Source organism: Pinus tabuliformis, chromosome X (genome assembly GCF_031772625.1).
Source record: "Pinus tabuliformis cultivar Carrire ecotype Pingquan chromosome X, CPIR1, whole genome shotgun sequence".
NCBI lineage: Eukaryota > Viridiplantae > Streptophyta > Pinopsida > Pinales > Pinaceae > Pinus > Pinus tabuliformis.
In genome coordinates, this window is record NC_142308.1 from 1,264,105,454 (window position 1) to 1,264,122,725 (window position 17,272).

At 33.3% G+C, this 17,272-nt stretch overlaps 1 pseudogene; it reads left to right on the forward strand.

Moving 5' to 3' along the window:
- The first annotated feature begins 1,570 nt into the window (after positions 1 to 1,570).
- LOC149144592 (uncharacterized) lies at positions 1,571 to 2,807 on the forward strand (annotated as a pseudogene).
- The last annotated feature ends 14,465 nt before the right edge of the window (positions 2,808 to 17,272 follow it).

Below are 17,272 nucleotides of genomic sequence, written 5' to 3' on the forward strand. Positions count from 1 at the left end.
GGGTAAGAAATATTTCATCGATTTTGTGTTTACTTATACATTGTGGAATAACAAATCTGATATAAAGAAAAAATAACTATTTTGACCTCTTGAGGAATGGAATTGCTTGATAATAAATATATTTAATTATGATTTTTCTCACATATTGGGTTTCTTGATCCCTGAGATAAATAGTTAGGGGGGAAGATAAATCATTTCCCTGTTATGTTTGTTTATATTCATAACTAGAAGACACAGTGGAGTGCCATGTGCATGGACATGATTAGTATATCCTAATATGATGAAGTGGGAATCCTTTGGATGTATTCTATGATATACATCAATACTTATTGTAAAATTAAGCTTAATCTGGTGATGAGAAGTAGAGGAAGTTTCTAAGTAAGGTCTTAGATGAGGATCCTATAGAATTCAATGATTCACTTAATTTGTTATACATGGTACCTTTAATTATGTATTCAAAGCATCATGCTTTTCATAATAAACCAATAAATTCATGTGCATTAATATTTTCATATCTAGGTTGAACTGATTATTTTTCCTTATGAAACATTGCTCTACAACATCATCTCCATAAGAAAGAAATGATCTCCAATATGATCACATCCCACATATGCCAACTTAGTTATCACATCATTCATATATCCTCATAGTCGTTTCTTTTGAAGGGCCTAAATAGAAAAAACAACACAATCCTAGCTTGAAATGATTTCTTAACTTCACAATTCCACATTACATGATCAACGTTTTCAATTTTATGAAAAAACACAGAACACCTATATTTAACTCTATTCTGATGTAGTTGTAGGTTGTTACTAATTATCAATGATCACCAACCACCCATGTACTAAGTCCTAAAATAATATCAAGGCTTATAGATACCATGAAACCTCCTAACCCACTTTGTAAGGAGATTTTAAAATCATTTTAGTGAACATTGTGGCAAAAGATGGAGGAAAAGTTGAAATTTTGTTGAACATATGATCCTTGGATTGATAAAAAAACAAAGGCATTGAACCAAACTTGGGGAAATATTTTGATACGTCTTTTTGAAGATAAGCCAAAATAGCGGGATCAGGTTTTTATGCAGAAACAATACTCTTGTAACAACTTTGTTAACATGTTGACAAGTTTTTTCTCCATTTAAATTATGTAATGTTGGAATCCCAAGAGAGTTGCCAATTTGATTTTGGAGTAGACAAGACAGGGACCTATAATGTCAATTTTTTTGCAGAGGGGTTTCAAACTTTGAACAAGTCCAAGAAAAAATACTAGAGAATGACATGAAATATCAGGAAAGCATAAAACATATATGCCCACAAAATATTGATTTTATTTGTATATGGTGATCAAGAGATGGTGCATTTGAGAAAAGAAAATATCCCAAAGGGACCTACATTATGTTGAACCTAAAGAAGATCAGTTCCAAGTTTGAGGAAAAAATTGAGATAATGCATTTGAAGTTGAGATGCCAAAGGACTAAACACATCACCCATTTTAATTGTTGAAATGTGCAAAACAAATGAAATAATATTTAGTTTCTTTTCATTAAGTTGATAGACATATAAATACAATGTCCATGACAATTGGATTCAACTTCCAATGTCCATTCGACTCCCTGTGATAGTTCACATTCCAGACCATAACCCTAATAGATTCAATGCCCAACATTACCCCATTAGTAAGGTAATATTAGAGTTGGGAAAACTACATTTCTACATACAATTGAAAATGAGACACTTGAGTTACATGACCTTGTAGAGGTGGCTCTTGATCTTATTTATAAGATTCAATATATTGGGCCTAGTCATTTCAATATTTGATTCTTTCTATGTTGAACCTCAACAACATACCTAAACATTTTAAAATTATGTTTTTATAATGAGGGTGATGTAAGATCGAGAGTCTAAAAGTGGCTTAAAGGCTCGACAACTCATGGAAATAAGTGTTTTTAGTGTTAGGATGGTATTTTTTGAGGTTCATTTTGGTAGAAAGGTCAATAGGCTCTCATACATTTAAGTAGTGTAGAAACTTAAGAGTCTTAGTTTTCATACTCTATGTTGTTTAGGTATAATTTTATTACTATCACAGATAAAGAAATTTACAAGTAAATTGATGTTGTAGTGTATCTGTCATATTCAAATTCAGTCTAATTTATTTCTTTGTTTTTACATACCACTTTTTGTTCAAGTGCCTACATTTAGTGCAGTTGTTAACATTTTAGCATTGGACACAAGAAGTTAGAAACAAATTTATTGGTCTTGAATATACTAGGTGTTTGTGTGAGATATTCATGATGAAAAGTGGATAAAAAGATTAGAGCTTAGCGTATATGATTCGTGGTTTTTTCTAGTTGTTTCTATTTTATCTAGGATTGTACCTAATGGATTTATTTACTTGAGGGCCAGTCTAGACACATGTCATAGACGTTTGCAGTTACAAAAGAGAATAGAAGAAAATAGTGTGTCATTAGATTATTTGAGAGGCTTACATGAAAAGCATGAGAACCGGCTCTTCCTTTCTCAAAGTAGTAGTCTTGGGTTATTTTTTGTGAGCCAATTACCTCTTGATATTGATAAGTCTCTAGATCCTCATATTAGAGTTCACATATTTCTTTTGTAAGGAAAGCATGCACATCCTAGTATTCAGAATGTAATACAAATACTAATCTATTATATTTATAATCAACTTGCATGCTAATGATGTTATATATTTTATGGTGTTGATGTCAAAATTAGGTTACATCATTATTGCTAGATTGTGAGCCCAATATTGACTTTAGTAGAGACATTGAAGCAAAGCAAGGGTAAGAAATAGCTCGCTGATTTGGTTTTTACTCATACATTTTGGAATAAAAAATTTGATTAATGAAAAAAACACCGTATTTTGACCACTCGAGGAATGGAATTGCTTGATACTAAATATATTTAATCATGTTTTTTCTTGCATATTGGGTTTCGTGATCCCTAGGATAAATGGTTAGGGTGGAAGATAGAATATATTTTTCCCTGCTATGTTTGTCTGTATTTACAACTACAAGACACAGTGTAGCTCCATATGTTGATTGTTGAACTCTAATGTTAAGCTCACCTTTAATGATATCCATGAAAATATGCTGGAAAATAAAACCTAGATTTAGAAAGGCAAATATGATCTTGACTCATGGAATAGGTAGTTGTATCTCCTGTAGATCTCATTAAAGTTGAGGAGCCTGAAAATGAAATGTTCCTTAGACTCAACTTATTGCAGATGGAAAATAGAATATCTTATTTCCTACCATGGGCTATAGTGCAAGTCAGTTCTATGTTGTTGAAAACCTACCTTGCAATAGATAAGTTGGACCTTGAGGCCTTGAGATTATTGAGACCAATGACACCAAGAATACTCAAGGTGGACAATAAGAGTCCCAACATATATATAATGCAAATCATTCAAGTGAAGATCTACAGTTAGTCATAATAAAGGAGAATAATTTTAGAGGCAACAAATCTGGTACTATCAACGGGGCGTCCTTACAAATGCTTTTCCTTTAAATTTTATTTAGGCCTAGTAACTACAACTTTTAGTAGGTCAACATTTTTTAGCTAGCTGCTAATAGTAATATGCTCACCAGAGAAGGAATAAAATACTTTTAAGAGGGGACTAAGTTTGTAGAGACACAAGAACACTTTTGGAGGGTGAATTTTTGAACTTTGATCAAAAGAACTAAGCCACTTCACTAGAGCCATTTTGATCCTCTATTTGATATTGTAAGTACTTCCTCTATCAGTACAGTGTGGTGGAAAGGTGTAAAAGATGCAATTTAATCATTAAATGTCGTCTCAATGACTCTTTGACAACTTATTTTGGTTTTCTAAGTTGATAATGGCTTATTCATCACCTATTTTCTCATGTTGATTTTTTTAAAAATCATTGTTTTGAGGATGCCTCATTTAATGTCAAGCTATCTTTCACATTTTACACCTATTAAAGGTAGTTTTAGTCTACTCTAACTCACTCATACTTGCTATTTCTTGACCTACATTTGAATCCCTTCGTTTAAATGTTCCACGAGTGTGTTATGATTTGTATATTTCAATTTATTATTTTTCTTTTTGATTTTCTCTTTGGGATGATAAGTGCTTCCCTTCCCATGGATGGTCTAACAGACTTTGTAGAATGGTTAGCATTGATAACATTATTGCTTTGCTATTTTCTTTTTTTCATTTCAGAGGAATAGAGACAATAAATCTAAATATAAATGCTATGTCAAACTTAAAATTTGTGTTTCAGGGTTGTGTGGATTGCATGAATCAAAAATGGTAGTTTTGCATTCAAGCACTAGATTTCGTATCTCCTTCATAAGCTCTAACATTGAATCTAAGACTAGAATAGATAGGTATTGATCATTCACCATTTGGAGAATTTGTCATCTTTGTAAATCTTTTGAAGTTGGGGACATGTAGTGGTGTTGGATATTAAGGTATAATGGATGCCTTGAAACCTAGTGGAAAAATGTTATGAACACTTTCATGCTATAATTTGTGCAAATCTGGCAAGTCTCATTCAAGCATCCATGTTGATTTCAACTACAGTAGTCTTGGTTTAGGATAAACAAATAAAGATATTAGTTTATATTGAGAGTATGACATGTAGAAATTTGAAATTCTATGTTTTGGCTCTATAGACCCAAAGAAACCATGTAATGGTTCATGATAGAATTTTTGCTATAGGAAATTTAATGTTTATTGTACTTGCTTGCAAGAACTTTTGGGAGATGTTTGTCAGGCTGTAGTTGAGATGCAAGGTTAACGAATAATCCTTTTGGCTCAATATGTATTTATGGGTATTAAAATATAGCTTTTGAGGTGAGGTTATAATATTAGAGATCTACAATTTTAAAACATTTACATTTTCTTTCATAGTGTCATGAAAATGTGGCCATGAATTGTGGGTGTATTCTTAATTTCATATAACATATGGGTTATGATAATTTATATAAAGTCTAAAACACATTCTTGATTCCAAACATATATAGGATTTGCTTTTTTTCAAATATCGTGAAGTTAAGAATGGGCTAATATTATCTACATGTTTGCAGGTCATGAAAAATTATGGCATAGCCATTGTAGCCATATAGGCAGTTTAATGATTTCATTGATTGTGAAGTTTGGATATTTTTCTTTTTCCTTTCTTCTTATCTATTTTATGTGTTTAAATTTTATAAATCTAATCCAATTTCTATATATCAATGAGCTAGCATTGTAAAGATTACTTGTTTTTTTATTTTGAGGGGATAAATAAATATACCATGCACCTTTTTTAATCCGAATTGGAACATTATATTATTTTTCATCCATATCGATGCATTTGGAGTGGAAAAGTGGAGGAATCAGTTCATGAGACTATTTTTACCGGTGGGACCTAGTTTGGCGAAACACGGTTTGAAACCTTGCGAGAGCATTTTGAGGCATCAAATGACGTTTTCTAGGGGTAAAAATTTTCTGCTTAAGTGAACCACCTTTTCATGCTATTCTGCGCATAGAACAATTTCCAATGGCGCAATAATCACATCAATCAGAGTCTGTATGCAAACATTATGCCATTCAAAAGTTGACCTTCCTGTTTTCACACCTATAGTTCGGGAGGATGTCACATCAGCCCCCATTATTCATGTAAAAGGGGATAACCACGTGTTTTTAATGTAGAAGACTCTAAAAGAGTCTATTTTGTAGCTCTAGTTAAGAGTTGATGTAGGCAAACTTAACCACTAGTAGGCTATCGGGCTGTGTCATAACCAGGACACTAGGAGGTAGATGCATTCCATTCTTTCGAGAGAATTTTGTTCCATAGTTGAGAAAAGGTAGCCATAAGAGATAGCAGGTAGAGAACATAGAGAGGACCTGTGAACTATAGTATCCCATGACCACAAACATTATTTCTTTGTATTTGTAGCCATATTTCTAGACAAAGAAAGAGAGCAAAGTGACCTCACCATCCAGCTAGGTTTTCTCCCGAAAGGGTTTCCCGGAGAGCATATCTTGTGTCTTATGTGTGTGAGATTTTTTTATTTGTTCTCTACTTTTCTGCATAATTTATATTCGCATGCATGCACTAATTACAGTAAATTTATAGATCTAGAAAATAAATAAAACTGTAATAGTGTAGAATCTAAAATTTTTAGTATAATATTATCAAATTTGGTGTGACGAAATGTCTAGTGGAAATCCACGACATTTTACAGATTATTTTTGGATCCATCTAAGGTTTATGTCAGCCATGTAATTTTTGTGTAGTGTATTATCCTCATCACTTTCAACATTCACACGGGAAATAGTTACTATGGATGATAGGTGTATGTTTATATGGTCCATGCAAATTTGTTTGGTGCTTTCTGTGTTGAAGTTCTACGGACCATTTGTACAATCAAAGAGAGAAGCAAATTTGACACAACATCACTAATGTAATAGTTCCATCATAACTTAGTAGTTAATAATTCTTGGCTGAGAGAATTAGTGGGAAAGATTACCTCTGTGTAGTGCTCATCCTTTTTTTTACAAAATAATAACAATATTTATAACATTTTAAACTTTGAAAACTATGGAAATTTATGAAAATCTCTCTTCAATTTATTTCTTATAGAAATAAAGTTCTAAAGCAAATTAATCAATTCCTTACCATTTTTCCGAATATCTAATCACCTAAATTTGGTCTTGGTGTACATTAATAATAATCATCATTAATTAAAGAGTTGGTGATGTTGCTTCGACAATGTAGGCTATACTACTATTTTAATTTCTTATTTGAATTACAATACCATCCCTCGGTGATAAAACAATGTTCTAAAACCATTATAGTTCCAAGAGTTGGGAAGGGGAGATTTAAGTACCATGTATTGTGAGCTGATGTCATCCTTGATTTCCTCCTTGTTGACCTCTTGATGTAGGGTAAGGAAGTGGTTAGAGGCATACAAATAATTGTGGAAGGGGGAGAGGCACTTGATATATATGCCAATACACTGAAGCAGTGAGGAGAAAACCAATTTTAGGTTGGTCTATCATTGGTTGGAATATAATTTATATGGGTACTATTCATTTTCTAAACAAGTTTTGTACCATAAATTCGTGTTCCTTATTTATGACAAGACATGGAGTTTGATCCCAAAGGATAACTCATTTTGTTTTACACCCTTTCGGCAAAGGAAATAATTCCAAGAAGGTTGCATGATCTATTGTACTTGAGCCCAATGGAGTAATTCACTAGAAGTTAATATTGTCTGTTCAGAAAACCAATGAAGAGAGGCGAAGTATGGAGGGTGCTAGCATGATACTAGCTCCCTCACTTTGAATGATGAATATGTATGCTTTCTGCAATATATGATACTTGCCTCATGGAGATTTTTTTTCTTCTATGATGCAATTTTCCATCTAGCTATCATACATTATTTATTATATGTTATCTTTTACTTTCAATTTATTTTCACAAGTTATTTACAACCTGAGATTTTTAGCATGTAACATAGTTGGCATGACTATTCCTAAGCTTTGTCTAAAGGTTGAATACTAAGTTCCTAAGGTGTTATTTTCTATAGTGAATTTTTATTTGTTTTGTTTATACAGGTCATCTAGCCACATAGTGGCCATTATCACCCAATTGAGGAAAACTTGTTCGTGTTTCTTGCCTTTCCAAGGAAAAATGGCATTAACATTGTTGATGTTGAGGTATATGTCGTATAAATATTTTATAGTCTACTTTAATTGTGGAAATTAATGACTAAATTAATGACCATATTTATGACTAAATATAATACTAGATGATAAAATTTAGACAACCAATTAATAATTAAGCTAAATACATCAAAAATTTGGTCACATTATAAGATACTATAAATTAACCACGATTGATCACTGACTGAAAAATAGTCATTTATATGCAAAATTTAGTTTCTTTTTTAGTAACTAAATAGTCATTTTTCACTAGTGTATATGAGATCTTAAAAATAGTAATAATTCCATCATTGGATAAAGGAATCCAAGAAGGTGCATGTAAATGACCTTCGTAAAGACAAAGTACTATTTTGATGTTGATTACCATAATGGAATATAATATTTAAATGAAGGTCTATAAATAATACTTGGTGAATAAAAACTAGACATAAAACCAAAATTAAAACTTAAGCTTGCATATTGGAAAGAGTGATAATATGCCTTTATGCTAAAGTCCCACTAATACAAAGTTATATGTCTATAGCAACTGAAGCTCAACAAAAGAAAATGAGTAGAAGTATAAAAGAAAGATGGTGAGAGACATGTATATTGTACTAGCTTGTCTTTGTTGAAGGTATTAAATACCAACAACCAATACATAAAAATTTATACAAAACCATCTGGGCTAGCAAGAAGATAAGAAATAAGAACTCTGGAAGTAAGTTATAAGAACATGATACTATGTAGCTCTAGTACAATGAGTAGAAAAAACACATGAAATCTATATAAATACTGTGTAAAATTATATATGGATTGTAGAAAAGTTTACAAGGATCCAATGAATTTAGGATCATATATACTCATAAGTGCATGTCCATTTAAAACCATTACATCGTTAAAGACAAAATCACCATTAGGCCTAAAATTTCTAAAGGAGAAAACTATTTAAAAATGGCATAACCCATAAAAGAGATGCCAACATCATGTCCATGTTGAGGAAATGAAAATTAAGACTTCTCAATCATAATTGAGACAAGCAATCAGTAGGCTATTGTAATTGAATTTCATATAAAATGGCCGATGTGAGCCATAATTGATACAGGTACATCCATAAAAAATTGTGATAGTAAAAACATTCCTTATGAGTAGTACCTACAACAAAGTGATACCCAAATTTAGTTGAAAATAAAAAGAATATGTATAGAATGTAAAAACAATAAAAATTAATAAATTAAGGAAGAGAATGATTATATACTTGACTATCATAGTGTGATGGCTCAATCCAGCTAGATGTAGATTAAATAAGGTTTCATAGTTAGTTAAGCACTCTAGAAAAGGGAAAATAAACTATACTCAAATAAAATGTGAAAACCAACTACGAAATATCATAAAATTGGATTTCATACCCTTGCCAAGATTAGTCATAGTTGGGCGAAGCTATAAATATCCAACATTGTGTATGTTAAGACTTTAACTTATAAATGCTACATTAGCCGCGTAATACCCTAAAGTGTGTATGATGTGCATATGAAGAAGGAGAAGTAATTAAAAACAAAATTGGAGGATATGAAATCCAAAAGGATTCCAGACATTTGGCTTATGGTCATTGTGGATACAACCCTAAGATAACTTGAAGATACAAGGACTTGAGATCGAAATGTTGACATAACGCTGGAAATTGATGAGGAAGTGTATGTCCTCAATTTAAAGAGGAAAACTTACGAAAGTAAGAAGTAAACCTAACACAAAATGGTCCATGAATTCCATTATCACACCAAGGTCCTAGAAAACTTAGTAGACAATAATAATAAAGAAAGCTCAAAACCTCATGTGGAAATACCTTAGAAACTCAAGACAATATTAGACTAAGAATGACTTAACGAAACAAAAGCACTAGTGGAAATGATTGTAATAATGTTCACAATTTTCAACCTCGTTCTCCAAAAGGTTTTAGTTCCTGCAATATGCACTAGATACATGAAAAAAATTAGTAAAATAGTCTAATAACAGAGGGAAAAAATATAGTGTAAGGATTTAGTGTGAACTTGCAAGAAAGAAGGGTTACCATTATGTCACCAAAATGAAAAGCGTATCCCCTTTAAGTAAGTCTTTTAACACCTGGAAAGAAGAATATTCATAGGTGGAGAACCAAATATAAGTGGCATAAAGAAGCCATGCATACATAGTAGATCAAGGCAGTGCCCTAACCACATAGAGCGCAAGACAATGCGCCAAATGAATTGTGAGATTTGTGTTCTTTACCCTTTTTAGAACCATGGATAAATGATCACCATTGGATTAAAAACTTCAAGTCTTAACTATCAATATTGCAACTAGATGTTAGAGCATGTGGATGCACATGGATAGTCATATATGTGGAGATATGTGTCCTATCATGTGCATTACCATGTGTAAGGATCAACCACCTTAGAACTCAACTCATGCTCTACATGAGGTGAAGGGTAATAAACTCCCATATGTATGTATATACCTTATACCATGGTTGCAAGTCATATTGAATATGGAAGATAAAATTCAATTAAGAAGAAAAAAGAGAGGGAAGTAACCATCAACCTTTTAATTACATGAGGACCATATAAGTACCATGAAATGTATGTGTAAAAAAGTAGAACAATGTCTAAGTGATATATCGATATTGAATGGGTTAAATATATATGGTTTAATAATTCATACATATATAGCCCAATGTATAGTAGTGGGATCAATTAAAGAGATAAAGAAAGTATTGGAGTTGATACATAATGTAGATGAGCTTGTCCAGGCATGAACCATATCATTCTAAATTAAAAATGGTAATTCACTTCAAATGATTTATAGCATGCTAATAAGCTTCAATAGAGATGGTTCCACTTGAATTAGATCAAACAAAGATTCTAGTTCATAACAAAACAAAAACTACCCCACTGCATTTTCACTTCATTAGGTTAGGCATTTTTTAGATTTACTAGCTCACTAGTTCTCGAATTTCTAGATTTTCGACTAGTAATGTTTTCCTATTTTTTAGCATGGGTTAACAGAGGTCGTTTTGAGTGATTCAACTTGTAATGGGGACCTAAGATATCCTAGTGAATAACAAAATTTTTCCCATCCAATTTTGATTTGATTTTCTTGGTCATTTGATGAATTGTAATTTCGTATAGTAAATATGTAACATGTTGTAGTAAATCAGGGGATACTGTAGGAAATCATGTAGCATCCTATAGGAAATTTTTTTTTGAGCCTGAATTGAGAAAAATCATCATTATAGTTGGGATTAGGCCTCTACTTGACCTCCATGCTATTAAGACCATTTTAACCCTCTTGCTCCACACTTGTCTCCCCTGCCAAAGATCAAGGAAAGATTAGCATTTGCATTTATAAAGAAAAAGCTTTAAAAAGTGAGTTCTTTTATGTTTACACATGCACACAATAGTTAGTACTCTCTAGATCAAATTTCATTCTCAGTTAGTTTAAATCATCACATGTGATAAATAGGGTTAAGCTAGGTTTCTTTTACATTTAGTTCATGATCTTTATGCAATTAGAATAGGTTTCTTTCCTTGTACTTTCCTTCTTACAATAGGTTAATGTTCCACTTCGAACATTTCATTTTCTAGAAATTAGTTTAGGATTTCACTTTAGTACATGCACTCCATTAAATCATGACAGCAAAGGAAGGACACATTGTATGTTGCACATATAGTGTTGATACCTTGTAAGTTTGTACGAACCCCGGGTTGATAATTAAAGATGGTAACCTTGGGAGTTGCATCATTCTTATTGCAATACTAAGGCTCATCACTTGTTGGTGTCATTGCCAGGGAGCTGTCAAAGAATGCATTTTTTCTTCCCTAGTTGATTCATTTCTTTTTAGTTTTTGAAAACACAAAAAAATAATTGCATTAGGCATATTTCATTTCAAAAATATAAAAGGTCATTGCATTAGTGTTTTCATTCAATCATAAAAACAAAAAATATCCAAAATCAACCTACCCCCCATTTGATCATGTGGTGTAGTAAGAGCCACATCACCATTCACTTTTGCAGGTAGAAGAAGATGGCAAAGAATGTAGAAGGAATGGATGGAGATGATGACAATGAAGAAGATCCTGTCGGATTTCCCATCGAAGATACTAATGGTAGTGTGTACATGAAGAACATCCCTCCATCTTTTCTTCCAAAATTTCATGGTCTAAGGTCAGAGGATCTGGAAAAATTTCTCTTTGAATTTGAAATTGTTTGTAGATCTTATGGTTACTTATTAAAAACTAAAATACTAAGATTGTTTTCGGCAACATTGAAGGATAGAGCTCTTAAATGGTTCATGAGTTTAGGGACTAATTCAATAAGATTATGGAATGATATGCATAATATATTTCTAGAAAAAATATAAAGATCATGATTTTAAAGAAGATATATTTAGAATGAATCAAAGAGAAGATGAGAGTTTAAAAGATCTAATAGAGAGCTTCATGTATAATGTTAAGAGGGAAAAACTACATCATTTAGGATCTGACACACTAAAGACCATCTTTCTTAGAACAATTAGGGATGAGTGGACTGATCTCCTTGATCTCATGAGTAGAGGTGATTTATACCAATTATCATTTGAAGGAATTTTTGAAACATGCAAACACATATCAAGAGGAAGGGCAAGAGTAGGTAAATCAACATCAAGATCGGTAAGTCAAGATAAACTTGGAAATTTGTTTGATGACTTTAAAACATAAATTCTTAGCAATCTAACTGAATAAGTAGAAATGTTAAGGATATAAAATGAGACAAAAGAAGATGTTGATATTTGTGTTGTCCATGTGGAATCACATGATCTTAAATGTTTCTCCTCATTACCAAGGTTGAAGGAAGTTCACTAAGAGGACAATGGAGCAAGTAAATTTCCAATGCAGCTATTTTATGTAGCTCCAAGAGGACCATGGTAGCCTATTCAACTTGATATAATGCAAGAGCCTAATTCAAAATTTCAATCTTACGCACATCCATCTCAAATTAATTGGAGCACACCATTTCCTTGGCAACCTTGGCCATTTCAACCCCAAAACCAATCTTGGAAACAAGGTTGGCAAGGAACTTATGAGAGCCATCCACAATATCCTCAATATCCTCATACCCAACTCCATGTTATCCTTACCATTCATCTGCACTGCAACCACAACCCCAACCACATCCATCTCAAATACCCACTCCCACTCAACTACCTGTACCACCATTTCCAAACCCACAAATTGAAGTAGCCCAACCCACTTACAATTATGACGTACAACACTTCCAAACATCTCCTCTTGAGATCAATGGTATTCACCATATCTCAGGAAACGTATTTCAGAAATATATTATCTTCATATCTACCACATCCAGAAGAAGAAGATTCAAATCAGAAGACCACCAAATCATGGACAACACTTGATGAAGAGCAGACATCAAAATTAGAGATTGAGAGAGCTCCCTCATGGTTACCATCAAATCTTCCATTTATTGAAGAAAACAATCAGCAAAAAGAGGAGGATTTGAAGGTCATGGTAGAAGAAGACATGAAGAATTATCCAGATTAGCAAAAGGACCAGGGACATCACAACTATATTAAAATATGGTTCCAGATAGTCACTAAGTTGCAACAATACTCTTTCTTCAATTGTGCTTGTATTCATGAAAGTCAAAACACTTGATCACTCAAATACAGGTACTTGTCAAAACATACATTTCAAGCCTACACATCAGATTTCTGTCATGTTGATGTGCACATGGATAAATTGGAAGTATTCTTATAATTGAAAGTGATTTTTTTTTTTCAAGTAGAGTAGGGTAGAAAAAGAAAAAGAAAAAAAATAAAAAATAAAAAATTGAAAAATAGGATAAAAAAAGTAAAATCTCACTTGAAAACCTCGTTTGAGGTGCCTGAGATTGGCTCATTCATTGAAAACTTCCATAAGGCAGTCAATGGGTTGGAAAAAAAAGAAAAAAGAGAAAAAAGAAAAGATATTAGGTGAAAACCTCCTTTGAGGTGCCTAGACAGACCTATTAGTTGAAAACCTCCTTGATGCAGCAAGTAGGCCTAAAATAAAATAAAAAAAAGGAAAGAATAAAAAAATCCCTGCTCCATGTATCTCTTTGATGAATGTAGGTGCTCTCCAACATCTACAAGGAACAAAAACAAGTTCCCGCCAAAGAAAGAAAAAATAGGTCAAACTAGTCAAAAGAAGTCAAATTTTGACTTTCTCCTCCTTTGCTCAAATGCTCCAACAAGGCCAAGGCCATGCCAATCCATCACCCTCATCTATTTCCAAAATCCACATATCATTCTCAAGCTTTATCATTCAGTTTTCTTGTTTTCCTAAAAAAACTACAGGAAGGCTTTGTTTTACTACAAGAAACAAAAATACATAGAGCAGAAATTTATTTTTTCCATAACTTGCCATAACTTGAAAACCAAGCATCCATTGACTAAGATATTTCAAGGGGAGATGCATATGGATGGTGGTAACATGCTCAAGCCATTTCAACAAATTCCAATGCATTGTTTCCAAGAAATCAACCTCCACCACCTTCAGCCATTTTTAGTTTTTCTCGAGATCCATGCATCCATTGACCAATTTGTTTCTATGGGGAGGTGCATAATGATGAGGGAAACATGCTCAGAATGTTTCTGGTCAATCCATTCAACCATTTGGGAGATATGGACAAAACAAGTCTGCTACAAGAGGCTGTCCTGACTTTTGAAAAAATTATTTGGAGAACAGCAGGAGGAGGATTAGAGCAACAATAGAGGATAAAAGGGGACCTATACAGTTCATGTTTTCATTTCTCCATTCCACATCCTTCATCAATCCATCATTCCCTCCATTTTTCTTCTCATTTAACTTAGTTTGCAAGGGTTTTGTGTTTTCTACAGAATTCCCTGAAAACCTACAAGATGATCCTGTAGGAATTACAATGGCTTGGGAATCCCAAAAAAAGTAATCCTAGAGCAAGGGGATGACTTTATTATGTAAAAAAAAAAATTTCTACCTCACCAATTCATCACCATGCTTCTCTCCACCATGATCACCCCTACATTCATCCAATAAAGCTAGTTTCAAAAAACTTACAGTTTTCAAAAAAAAATAAAAAAAATAGACCAAAAAGGATGAAGACAGAGAACAAGAGGACAACACTTGAAAGCTATACCTCTCATTCACCAATCCCTAGACCCTTCTCTACCCATGCCAACCATCCTCATGCTCTAAAAGTGAAGAAACGATTAAAATTTTTTGAGGGAGAGGCAGCTACCGGATATCATGTAGGAAATCCTGTAGCAGCTTGTCTTACAAAACAAAAAATCACAGGTTGCAGTCAGCTTCATCATGGAGATCCAGAGGTGAAAGAAGCTCCTATAGAGCTTAGCAGCATCATCAGGATCATCAGTATCACCATCTAGTACCTACACATGAAAGAAAAACATCAAAGAAAAAGAAGAAGAGAAAAACATATGCAACAAATACAAGAAAGGACTTCACTCTCCAACATACAACATCTATAAGAAGGCTGAAGAGAAGCTACAAGAGGAAATATGATGGATAAATGGGTCAGATATTCTTTAGTAAGGTTGATATAGGTCCCCCAACACCTGCACATCAACATCAACTCAGCAGTAGCATGCATGTCTCTCCAACAACCATCGGGTAGGTACACGTATGCAATATTCTTGACCTCTTCTCTTGAGAATATTATTGTTAGAAATTTGTTGTCAATGCATGAGAGATGAGTTTTTATAACATAAGGATGGGTCAGTGGTCTCAGCCACCTTCAACTAGTTAATTTCAGCTCATTCCTTCACTCACGCAATGTTGAAAAGTCAAATTATGAACGATGATGATTTCAAGGAATGAGGAAAACAGTTAAAAGAAGAAATGTTTGCAAAGGCCAAGTCACCACAACACTCCAAGCCCTCCATCAACTTAATATTCCATATCTATTCATCATTCATCCATCCCATTTCATTCTTGAAAAAAAAAACAAACAGAGCATCCTCTCCATTTTCACAAACCCACACTACACCCTTTGAACCCTAGCATCATCATCCAATCCCTCTTGATCATTTCTCATCACTCCCATACAGTTAGGAGATCCTGAAAGAGGAGGAATGACTACTATAGGAAGGTAGAATGTTGTTACAAGAAGGAATAAATGTACAAATTATTCTAACCCCCAAGATGGCAGAGGTTAAGAGAGACCTAATTAAAACAGAGAACTACAAGGCCATTAGGCAATCATCTAGGCCACAACAGAGAAGAAGAAGGAAACAAAAGGAAATGAGACATTCACCATCAAAGAAAAACTCAAATTGCAGTGATGAAAATATGTTTTCCAAAAGGTCTCCAATCTCTTTCTAGCTTTTGTCCAAGGCCTAAAAATGGGAAAAAGGCATGGGAGTCAAGTTGAGTACCTGTCCTAGGCTCAAAATATCATTTACGCTCGAAAAGGGTTTCCTGTAGTTTTAACGGGGTTTCCTATAGGTTTCCTATAGTTTTGACATGAATTACTACAAGATGTCGTAGTTCTCGTCTAAAGACATTTTGAAGGTTTCAGAGGTGTCCAAATGGTGGAACAAGGTAGAAGAAGGTTGATAAGGATGTGCAAGACCTTGCTAAACTGAAAAATATTCAAGAACCCATTGAATGAGGGTAAGAAGGAAAGCTAATGGTCTCAAGAAAAAATGATTTATCTTTGCACAATTATGTTTTTGGGCTTGTCCTTGCAGAACTTACAACCAATATTCTTAATGCACAAGAGAGACTTTGAGGCCACCAGGGCCATGAATGAGGCACAATGAGGTCACTAAGTTTCTCAGAGGATGAGAAACACTTTCAGCAAGGGGTATGATGGGCCTCTAAATTAGACATAAATTAAGGCCCATGCCTCTAAATTAAACATAAATTAAGGCATATGCCCATCCTTCAGTGCATTAAAGCTCTCTTCTTGCATTAGATAATGTATTTTTAACTTTAATATATTCACTAGGAAGGCTTATGAATAATTTCATATTTGTGCCTAATATTATTCATTTTTGTGGAATATTATGAGAATATTGTGCAGATTATGAAGATTTGGAGGAGGAGATAATTTAGAGACTTGATCCCTACTATAGGACGATCAATAATCAATAATAAATCAACAAGAAATTATGGAATTATGGCACAGATCGTGGAACTCCAATGACTGAGAAAATCTAGGAATGTGCTCCCTCCCATTTAATGTAGATTCCTAGTATTAGGGAACAGATCTAGTAATCAAGGGATTTTTGTGGGGAAAGCTTCATCCATTCATTGGGAATTATTCCTAATCATTTTTTATAAGTATCAAGTTGAATTTTCCTTAGGGGGGAGATTTTCGTTAGTGTTCTTGTGGAGAGAACTCGTATTTCTATAACTCCATTGTATTTTCTTGTGGGGATGTAATTCTATTGATGAAAATAATGAAGATTGGTGTCATGCTCAGCTTATAACTCTTATTATCTTCCATAGGTCTCTGAGTTTCCTTGGGCTTGTCCATCCTAGGAGCATCAGAGCCCTTTTGTATAATTTTATTTCATTCTT